Source organism: Perognathus longimembris, chromosome 11, assembly GCF_023159225.1.
Source record: "Perognathus longimembris pacificus isolate PPM17 chromosome 11, ASM2315922v1, whole genome shotgun sequence".
In the NCBI taxonomy this organism is placed as follows: Eukaryota; Metazoa; Chordata; class Mammalia; order Rodentia; family Heteromyidae; genus Perognathus; species Perognathus longimembris.
This window is the reverse complement of record NC_063171.1, coordinates 47,167,119-47,176,677: the sequence shown is the minus strand read 5'-3', so window position 1 is coordinate 47,176,677 and position 9,559 is coordinate 47,167,119.

Below are 9,559 nucleotides of genomic sequence, written 5' to 3'. Positions count from 1 at the left end.
CCCCAGAGGAGATGCTGGAGGCTGAGATTGTGTTAGTTTATTGTTTAAAGCTCTTAGTCCCACAAATAAGTGGTCTACAAAAATAACAGACAGCAAAGCAAAGCAAACATGTTTCTTTGGTAATGTATTTAAAAGTATCTTACAAAAACAAGTTTTGACATGGTCAACTGTAAAATATTCCTTTTGCTACAAATAATTGTGGTCTTTTGTTGGGAAAGAATGTCAGAAAATGCACAATAATGCATTTTAACTATAAATAAAGATTATATTCTGCACTTAAGGAAATAGAAACTCTGTGATTATATATGCATATATATACATACATATATATGTATAAAATATTTACATAGACAAAGACACCCAGGATAAGGAGAATTGAATGTCCCACTGAGGGAAAATGAGGAAAGAAATAGAAAGAACAAGTGATGGCTCTGAGCATCATTTTATTATAATGAATTACGTAGCTAATTTGTATAATTCTGGGATTAAACTCAGAGCTTTATCCAGACTAGACAGTAGTCTACCACTGAGCTCTGCTCCACTCTACCCTACACACCAGCATCATTTAAAAAGTAGCTCTGTGAATGCTAGTAGCTCTACACACAATATTGATGGCCCACTTAAGAAAAACAATGTTCACATATAAACACACATACTTGCCTCTTAGTTTATTTTTGCACAAATGATCCTGCTGGACTGCATAAAACTGTGTTCTAGTGCAACAGAGCTACTTGCCATCTCCTGTCCACGGTGTACTCATTCTTGCCTTCACGTATCTGCCCTACACATTCCCTTTAGAGAATACCTGATTGTCTCGCTCTGCTCTTACAGCTTATCTTTTCTAATCAACCCATGTATTATCTCCTTTTGGCTGTAATCTGTGCACTTTAATTCTGTATTTCTGTGTCATTACTTTGCTCTGCTGGATCTTTGGCTCTGCGGGGTGTGGGTGTGAGTATGTAAAGCACCATTTGTGGGAGTCAGATCTCATGAGGATCTAAGCACCTTGAGAACAAGGGCAATATCCTCTAGTGACATCAAGGACATGTTCCATAGTATATGTGATTTTGAACAATAGCCTTAGGATTGTTGAGGGGATTAAATAAGATGACCACAAGCTGCTACAGGGCCCTCAGGAAGTATTAAAAAATAGGAGCCTTTTAATTTTTTTGGTATGTGATTCTTTTTTGTTGGTTTGCTTTGACTTATTGATTGATTTATTGCCATTTGTGGGACTTGAACTCAGGGCCTGGGCACTGTCCCTGAGTTCTTCGGCTCAAGGCTAGCTCTCTACCACTTTGAGCCACAGTACCACTTCCTATTTATTTATTGGTGGTGCTGGTGATTGAACATAGGGCCTTCACCTATGGTAGACAATTATGTGTGACTCTAGCTCAAAGCCTAAGACTTGCTTGTTGCTTTTGTTGCCACACTGTTGTGGTGACTTTATTCTTCTGAGATAGAGAGATGGCTATTCAAACTAGTGCTAGCTTTTAGGGCACACCTTATCTTTCACTGCTTATTGTCTTCACTGGTGGCTATGAGATTAGTGAAGCTTGTATGGTCATCATCTGTTTGCCTATGCTCTATGAGTCACTGGGTATGGATAAAAATAAAAAATAAGCAACAATAATAACACTGTTGAGAACTAATTATGGTATCTGGAAACATCTTATGCATTCGATGTATATTAATTCACTTAACCCTTGGAACACAAGTAGGACTAGCTACATAAATTTGGAGGCCTAAGGCAGTATTTCTTCTTCAAAAACCATGCTAAAGATGACCATGAAACTAAGTTTAGGGTTTTTGTGAGTGTAGAGCACTATGTGACTACATAGATTACTTTAGAGAATACCTGATTACTAGCTCATGAAGCTAGCCCTACCTCCTTACCTAAGAAAACAACCTGATTATTACCATTTCTTTGGACAGTTCCTTCTTTCCCTATCTCCTTCGCTTCCTTCCTCCCTTGCTCCCCTCCTCTCCCCTTCCCTTCCATTCCCAACCTCCTTCCCTCCCTCCCTTCATTTTCTTCCTTATTTCCTTTTTTCCTTTCTTTCTCTTTCTCCCTTTCTATTTTTCTCTCCCTTACCCCCTTCTCCTTTCCCTACTCCTTCCCTCTCTTCCTTCCTCCCTTCCTTCCTTTCTTTCTTGGGTTTGAGTCAAGAGCCTGATACTTGCTAGGCAGACATTCTGACACTAGTACCACCTACCCAGAGCACTCTTGCTTTAGCTATTTTTCAAATAGAGTCTCATACTTTTTGCCTGCACTAATCCATGAGCTGAAATCCCTCTATCTATACCTCCTTCAAAAGTGGAATTACAGGCATGTGCCACCATGTTCAGATCAGAAATTCACTTCTTTCTGACCAATTTCAACAAAGAGGACTCAATGGTTCTTGAATCTGCTTTGTATTTGCCCACTCTTCTCACCATTTCTTTCAATGTTCTGATTCTTTTACTTTCTCAAACTACTACCACGTTAACTGTGAAGCAAATCTAGATAGGATTGCTTATTATTCTTAAATGTACTGGTTATACTTAGAATGGACTAATTTCTAACACAATAGTTGCATACAAAATGTTACCTCCTTTCACCAATGAAAGATCAAGTACCTTTAGCAACATTGTTAATTCAGAAACTCTTTCTCAGCTATCTATTAGATAGAGTTTCTTTCTATTTCCTTATATGTGTTCTTCAAGCTGTAAAGTACAAATATTCACTATTTCTCTCTTAATTCTACTTTGCTTCTAGGTTCAATCTTAATCTGATTTTAACTATATAACAATATCAGGAAAGCTACACAATACAGCTTGGTTTGGGTACTGCCTCTATAACAAGACCTGGTTTTATTTCACATTTACAGCAGAACGAATTCACAACACTTATTCATATATTTTATGCCCTTAGAGCTTTTTGTTATACTTAAATTTTCATATTAAGAAGGCTGATAGGGAATAAATAAATAGGGGGGAAATGAAGGATGTGGATGTGGAAGTCATGCAGGAGGTACCTGTGTGAACCCATGAGAAATTTAGAAATAAATGGAAAGAGATCTAGGATTGGCCTTGGGAACATGTTTTTGTAGATGAATTTATCATAAAAAGTATGTTACTAGATAAGCCATGTTACATTTGGGGACTTTATTTCTTCTTTGGGAAAGAGACTAAGAATATTGGTCTGTTTATAAGAGTTTTACTGGATTACTGGAGGTAATGTAATAATAAAAGCTGTCAAGGAATAAGATGATGTTCTTGGACATTCCTGTCTTTATTTTCCTCTGTGGTTACATACACCTGGATACATAGCAATTCACATTATATATTTTTTTCTTTTTCAAACTTAAAGAGAAGTTTTATTCTATGACTCTAATTCCACTAGTGGACTCATAATCATTAAAAATTTTTTTTTTACTTTAAGTATGCATAAAAGTACACAAAACAAACAAATGATCACTTTCAGAGCCACATTTCATTTTCATCATAGACACCAATTCACATTATATTTTGTTCTATAACATTTTATATCACTATTAAAATTGCACATTTCTTAACTATATGAATCATAGGACCTCATGTAAAAGTGAACACAAGATAACACATTTCTTACCAAGTGCCAATGGCTCACACCTGTAATCCTAGCTATTCAGGAGGCTGAGATCCAATTATCACAGTTTGAAGCCAGCTCCAGCAGGAAAGTCTGTGAGACTCTTATCTTCTATAAACTATTCAGAAAAATCCAGAAGTAGTACTGTGGCTCAAGTGGTAGAGTGCTAGCCTTGAGCACATTGAGGCTCAGGGATAGAGCCCAGGCCCTGAGTTCAAGCCCCAGGACTGGCAAAAAATAAAAACAACAAGAAAAAAAAAAGATAATACATTTCTTATAACAGTCCCTTTAAGAGGTGTCATGCTTGAAAATACTTGTCATCTTTCGGTGTCGTAAATGTATCTTTAAAGAATCATCCAGTTGGATAAATACAAGAAAATACTGTTGGTATTATTATTACATTTCTGTGAAGTTATACAATCTAATCATTTATTTTAATCTCAAGAGATGTGTCCACATGACTCTGCCTTAGAAGTAACTCTTGTCAAAAGACAAATATTTTTTCATTTCTGAGAATCCCTAAGATATTATGCTATCAGTCAAGAGCAACCCATTGTTGAGATGTCATAGAAATAAATACTTCCTCTGAGTGATGACTTTAAAGGTTTGGCTTAACTTGTGCCATGTTTTATAATATTCATGCAAAAATTAATTGTTACATGTTAGCACCATATATTATATCTAGCTCCTCTTAGAATAGATCTTAGCACATAGTGTAAAATTGATTGTAGTTTAGTGTTAAGAGTTTGATATAACTAGGACAAAAATGGTTTAAAATGTTATAAAGGAAGTTTACTTTTTCACATGTGAGTAAATCTGGAGTCTAGTTATGGTGATCCTCTAGCTGCACATCCCACAATTTTAATGCTTTTAAAAAGAGACATCTAAAGTTTCCAGACTTCAAATACTTGTTTTTGAGCTATCAAAGGAAGGCAGTGGCAAATAATAGGAAAAGTTATCCTGTGAGCCTTAGCGATTGAGCTCTAAAGCATTGGTTGGCAAATAGCCAGTAGGTGACTATAGAGAGCTACTTTGGACAGATTAAGGGTTCTTTGTCTATGTGGTCATATACTAAGGTGATCTGAGATAACTTTAAGATCGAAAATATATGTGTAACTCAATAAGGTTGATTCAATCCACTGTTCTTTCCTCTAGTAGAGGAATTGGGGAACACCCCTATGTGAGGCTTTGTGCTATGCACTAGAGATCCAAGGATGGACAGAATGATTCACTGTTTCCCTCTTAGTCATTATCGCAAGAGCTATGAAAGAAAAGTGGAAACAATTCCTTCACACTAAAGTGAATATGGGAGGTTTAACTTTTACAGAATGGATAGAGAAGAAGTTCTGAAACTATTCCTTCATCTAGAAAGAAAAAAAAAGTGCTGTTAAAATGGTTATACGTTTCAGTGCTTATGTACTGTATGATTCTTGCCAAACTATTAAACTATTAAGAGTTTGTCTGGAGCTGACAGAAGTGGGAAGATACAAACCACCAATGATTGAAGATAAAGCAGTTTATAGTGAAGCAATGTAGAAAGTGTACCAGGGTAATATTACAAAATGTAGATCAAATACAACTCATCGGCTCAGGAAGGCATCTTTATTATGGTTTTAAAGTACTCAAGCTACTGGTGGAACCAGTTAAAGCTGTTTATACCAAAGCTTATTGGAAAAATGCCAAAATATTAAGACAGAAAGCAATTATAGGTATAATTGAATTGGAGAAAAGATCTAGCTACAGCAATTCATTAACTTAAATTTTTTAACCTTCATGTTTGTTTGTTAGAAGAGAAAAATCTATGTATAACATGACAAGATGTTATTTACATTATTGCAGCCTCAGATTTTGAACTATCTAGACAATAAAAATGTAAATTTGATGTGGGTGGGGATTTTTGTTTTTGTCTATTTTCACTTCTGCTCTTTCTGAAGAGGTTAGAATAGCATCGAGCATTAGCAGAGCTTAGTATATTTAAACAAATGAATGAAAAGCACACTAACAAATGGTGCCAATATTTACGTGGGAAAGAAGTTCATCAAAATGTGATACAATATTTAATGTGGAAAAAATAATTCAAATAAATTAAGTTTAAGGAAGGAAACTACAAAGCTAATGTTTAATAGTAATAAACTTAGTATAAAAATGTAAAGGATGGCTGGGACTGTGGCTTTAGCAATAGAATGCTTGCCTAGCATCCATGAAGCCCTGGGTCCAATTCCTCAGTACCACAAAAATAGAAAAAACTGCAAGTGGCATCATGGGTCAAGTGGAAGAGATTTGAGCAAAAGAAGCTCAGGGACAGTGCCAAGGCCTTGAGGTCAAGCCCCAGAACTGGCAAAAAAAAAATGTAAAAGAACAGTTCATCCAAACAGTTTATCCATGAAATCAGATATTCAAATTGCAAGATTGTTTCAAAGGTATTGTACTGCATTGTGTGCCATTTGTAGCACAAATACCAAATAAAAGATAACCAAACTCCTACTTTAGGGTGGCTACCATAAGACTTTGAAAGGATTGTTTTGCTTTCTTCATACCATTACAAAACTAGAGTTTGGAAGCTATAATAATGTAGGTGTATCCACACCTATAAACTTACAAAGGTATATGCAACCATTGTCCCTTTACTTGAAGATGATGCTATTGATGTTGACTTTCATCTACATTATTTTGCAATGTTGCTAAAGGTCATTACACAACTCACCACCAAATATGCCTTCACTAACATATGCCTTTTTATTTGTTTTTCTGTCCATGTTTTTCATTACTATGTGATTCTGTGATAGTCTTTTAAAAGGTTTTTGCTTAGAAAGAGTAATTCAATTTTTTTCTTCCTCCCACTCTCTTTTTTCTTTTCTTTCCTTCCCTCTATTTTTCTCTCTTCTTTCCCTCCCTCCCTTCCTTTGTTTTCATGTAGTGATTTTCCAGTTCTATTGCTTCTAACATGTCCTTGTGAAGTGACTACACTTCAAAATTTCAACTTACTTTTAAAGGACTAATACCTGATCAGGTCCTTGATGTTAATACACATTGGTTTGTGTAGGTGCTTGCTTAAAAAACTAATCTTGATGGGTGCTGGTGGCTCATATCTGAAATCCTAGCTACTGAAATCTGAGGAAAGTTCAAAGCCAGCCTGGGCAGGAAAGTCTGTAAGAGTTTTTTTTGTTTTGTTTTGTTTTTGGTTGTGGGGCTTGAACACAGGGTATGGATGCTATCCCTGAGCCTTTTCTGCTCAAGGCTAGCACTCTACCACTTTGAGTACAGTTCCACTTCTGGATTTTGAGCAGGTTAACTGGAGATGAGTCTCATGGGGGAACTTTTCTGCCTGGACTGGCTTCCAACTGTGATCCTCAGATCACAGCCTCCTGATTAGCTAGGATGGCAGGCATGAGCCACCGGTGCCTAGCTCTGTGAGGCACAGGGGAGCCAAGCAGTATGGTACGCTTGGGAAGTTCCCAAGTCCAATGTGGATGAACCTGTAGAGCTTGAAGGGAATGGAGGGGTGGTGAATGTCACTTAAACAGAGATTGTGTTTTATAAAAGTGTGTTATAAAGCACTTTGAGCTGACCCATCTGTGTGTCTACTGATGGCTATGGAGGTGTCATTTAAATAATCACAAGGTCTCTTCTGTTCTTTTAGAAATATATGTATATATATATATATATATATTCCTATATATCAAGATATACATCTATCTATCACAAGAGGCAGAATCTATCTATCTATCTATCACAAGAGGCAGAAACAGCCTTATAGCTTTCAAAATATATCTTTCTCTTGGAGCCCTTGCCCATTTCAGTGATTCCACATTTTGAGTGGTGAGTGTTGACACATAATAAAAATGTGCCCTTGCTAACCATAGGAATGCAACTGGAGCCGAGTTTATTTATGAAAGGAAATGATTCTTTCCCCATGAGCACTAACCATGTTTCTCTTAAGCAGGGATAGCTCTTTGTTACCATACAGAGCTCTTCATCCTGTAGTTTTCTTGGGTGATTCAATAGACAATTAGAAATAGCCTCTAGTGCCAGGAATGGTTGTGAATGTCCATAATCCCAGTTATGAAGGAAGCCAAGATTGGGAAGATCAAAGTTTTAACTCAGCCCAGGCCCCCAATAAAAAAGTAAGCAAGGTCCTCAACAAATAAACTGGCTGTAGTGTGCATGTCTTTGGCCCCAGTTACCCGGAAGGTTTGTGTAAGAGGATCACTGTCTGAGGCTAGTCCTGGGCAACAAGACCATATATGAAAAGTATAAAATTTTTAAAAATGTAGAAAAATAGTAGGACACCTGCTCAGCAAGCATGAGGCCCTGAGTTCAAACCACAATACCATTCCCTCCTCCAGAAAACAGCCTGCAACATCTGAAACAAAGCCTCAATAAATAGACTGTCCAACCCTAGTAGACATTAGATACATTTAAAACATATGGTATAATAACTGTGAGGGTTTATGAATTTACTATGAACTTTGTTGCCTCTGTCACACTTGATAACTTCTTTGTTTACAAGTGACTGCAATCAGTTAATGCTCACTGTAAAGTTTCAATATCTTTTCTGCTGAACCCTTTAAAAAGACTATAATGCTAATTGATGGTTAACTATTAGGTGAAGAACATTCTCTTAGAACACCTCAGCTTGGCATGATATAGAACGGTACACAATAAATGTATCTTGGACACTATTTTGCCACAGAACAAATTGATAATAGCTTGTAATCAAGTCCTTTGATTCTTCAGAAATTAAATGTAATTTTACTCAGTTTTGACCTCTCACAAAAGTGTTATCCAATAGACATGTTATAAACCACATATGCAAGTTTCTAGTTCTTCAGGATCTACACTTTAAAAAAAAGTTTAAAGCAAGAAGTTGAAATTAGTTTTGATATTATATTTTACTTAGCTCAATATATGAAAATATTTACTATGGTATCAGTATTTATATCACACATTATTTTTTCTCCTTCCAAGTCTTTGAAAACATACTGTACCTTGTACTTATTATTCTAATTCATTGATAACTTTTCATCAGATATTTTGACTTTTTTAGAAAATGTATAAACAGATTTTTTTCAAACGTGTGACACATTTCCAAATATGGAATGAATTTTGTTTTTAAACTATTTAAAATTAAAATTTCAAGCAACATTTCAATTGCTCAAGGGTCCCAGGTAGCTTGTATCTAATGATATTGGGCAATATAGTTTTTCTTTTAAATTCCGCTTCCTAGGGCTGACTGTAGACAATGATCATTTACCACAGTTCAGTATAGGTCTGGCATCGTGTGGCATCTGGCATCTTTGCTTTTCCTTTGTTAGAACTTCAGTTTTCTTCTGAAGGTTTTATTGCCCTAATACTTAGAAGCCTCCAAATTAAACATGCCACATTTTGTTAAAAACTCTCAATGTCTCAAAGATTTAATATATTCCTGTTGCTATTTCTCCAGTCACAGCTGCAAGAAACTCATGCTCAGTTTTATGATTATTTTATATTATGATTATGGACTAAGGCTAAACAGTCAACATTACCACAGCACGGCCTTATGTCACTTTTAGAGTGAAGAGTTCATGCAGTGGTACAGAACTTCTTTCACAAAACATTTTCTAACTTATGTAAAGAATATTTTCATTACATATGAAACCTAAGATTATATTAAAGATTATTTGAATATCAATTTTGTAGAGTTGTTTCTTGTTTATTTAGTTAGAATTATGGATTTGAGTTATCCAATGATTCCATTTGAATGTGGTTCTGTTGTTTAAAAAATGGTATTGGTTTAAATGGTAAGTATCCCTTATTAGTCTTATATAATTTTTGGTAAATTTCAATATGCAAGCACAGTGTATCCAATACAGCTAAAAGAGTTGCCAAGCAGAAGCCACTATGTCAGAATTCTGGGCTCTCCTCTGAGCTCTGTCTCTAATTAACCTCCCTACCTTCCAGGGGTGAACT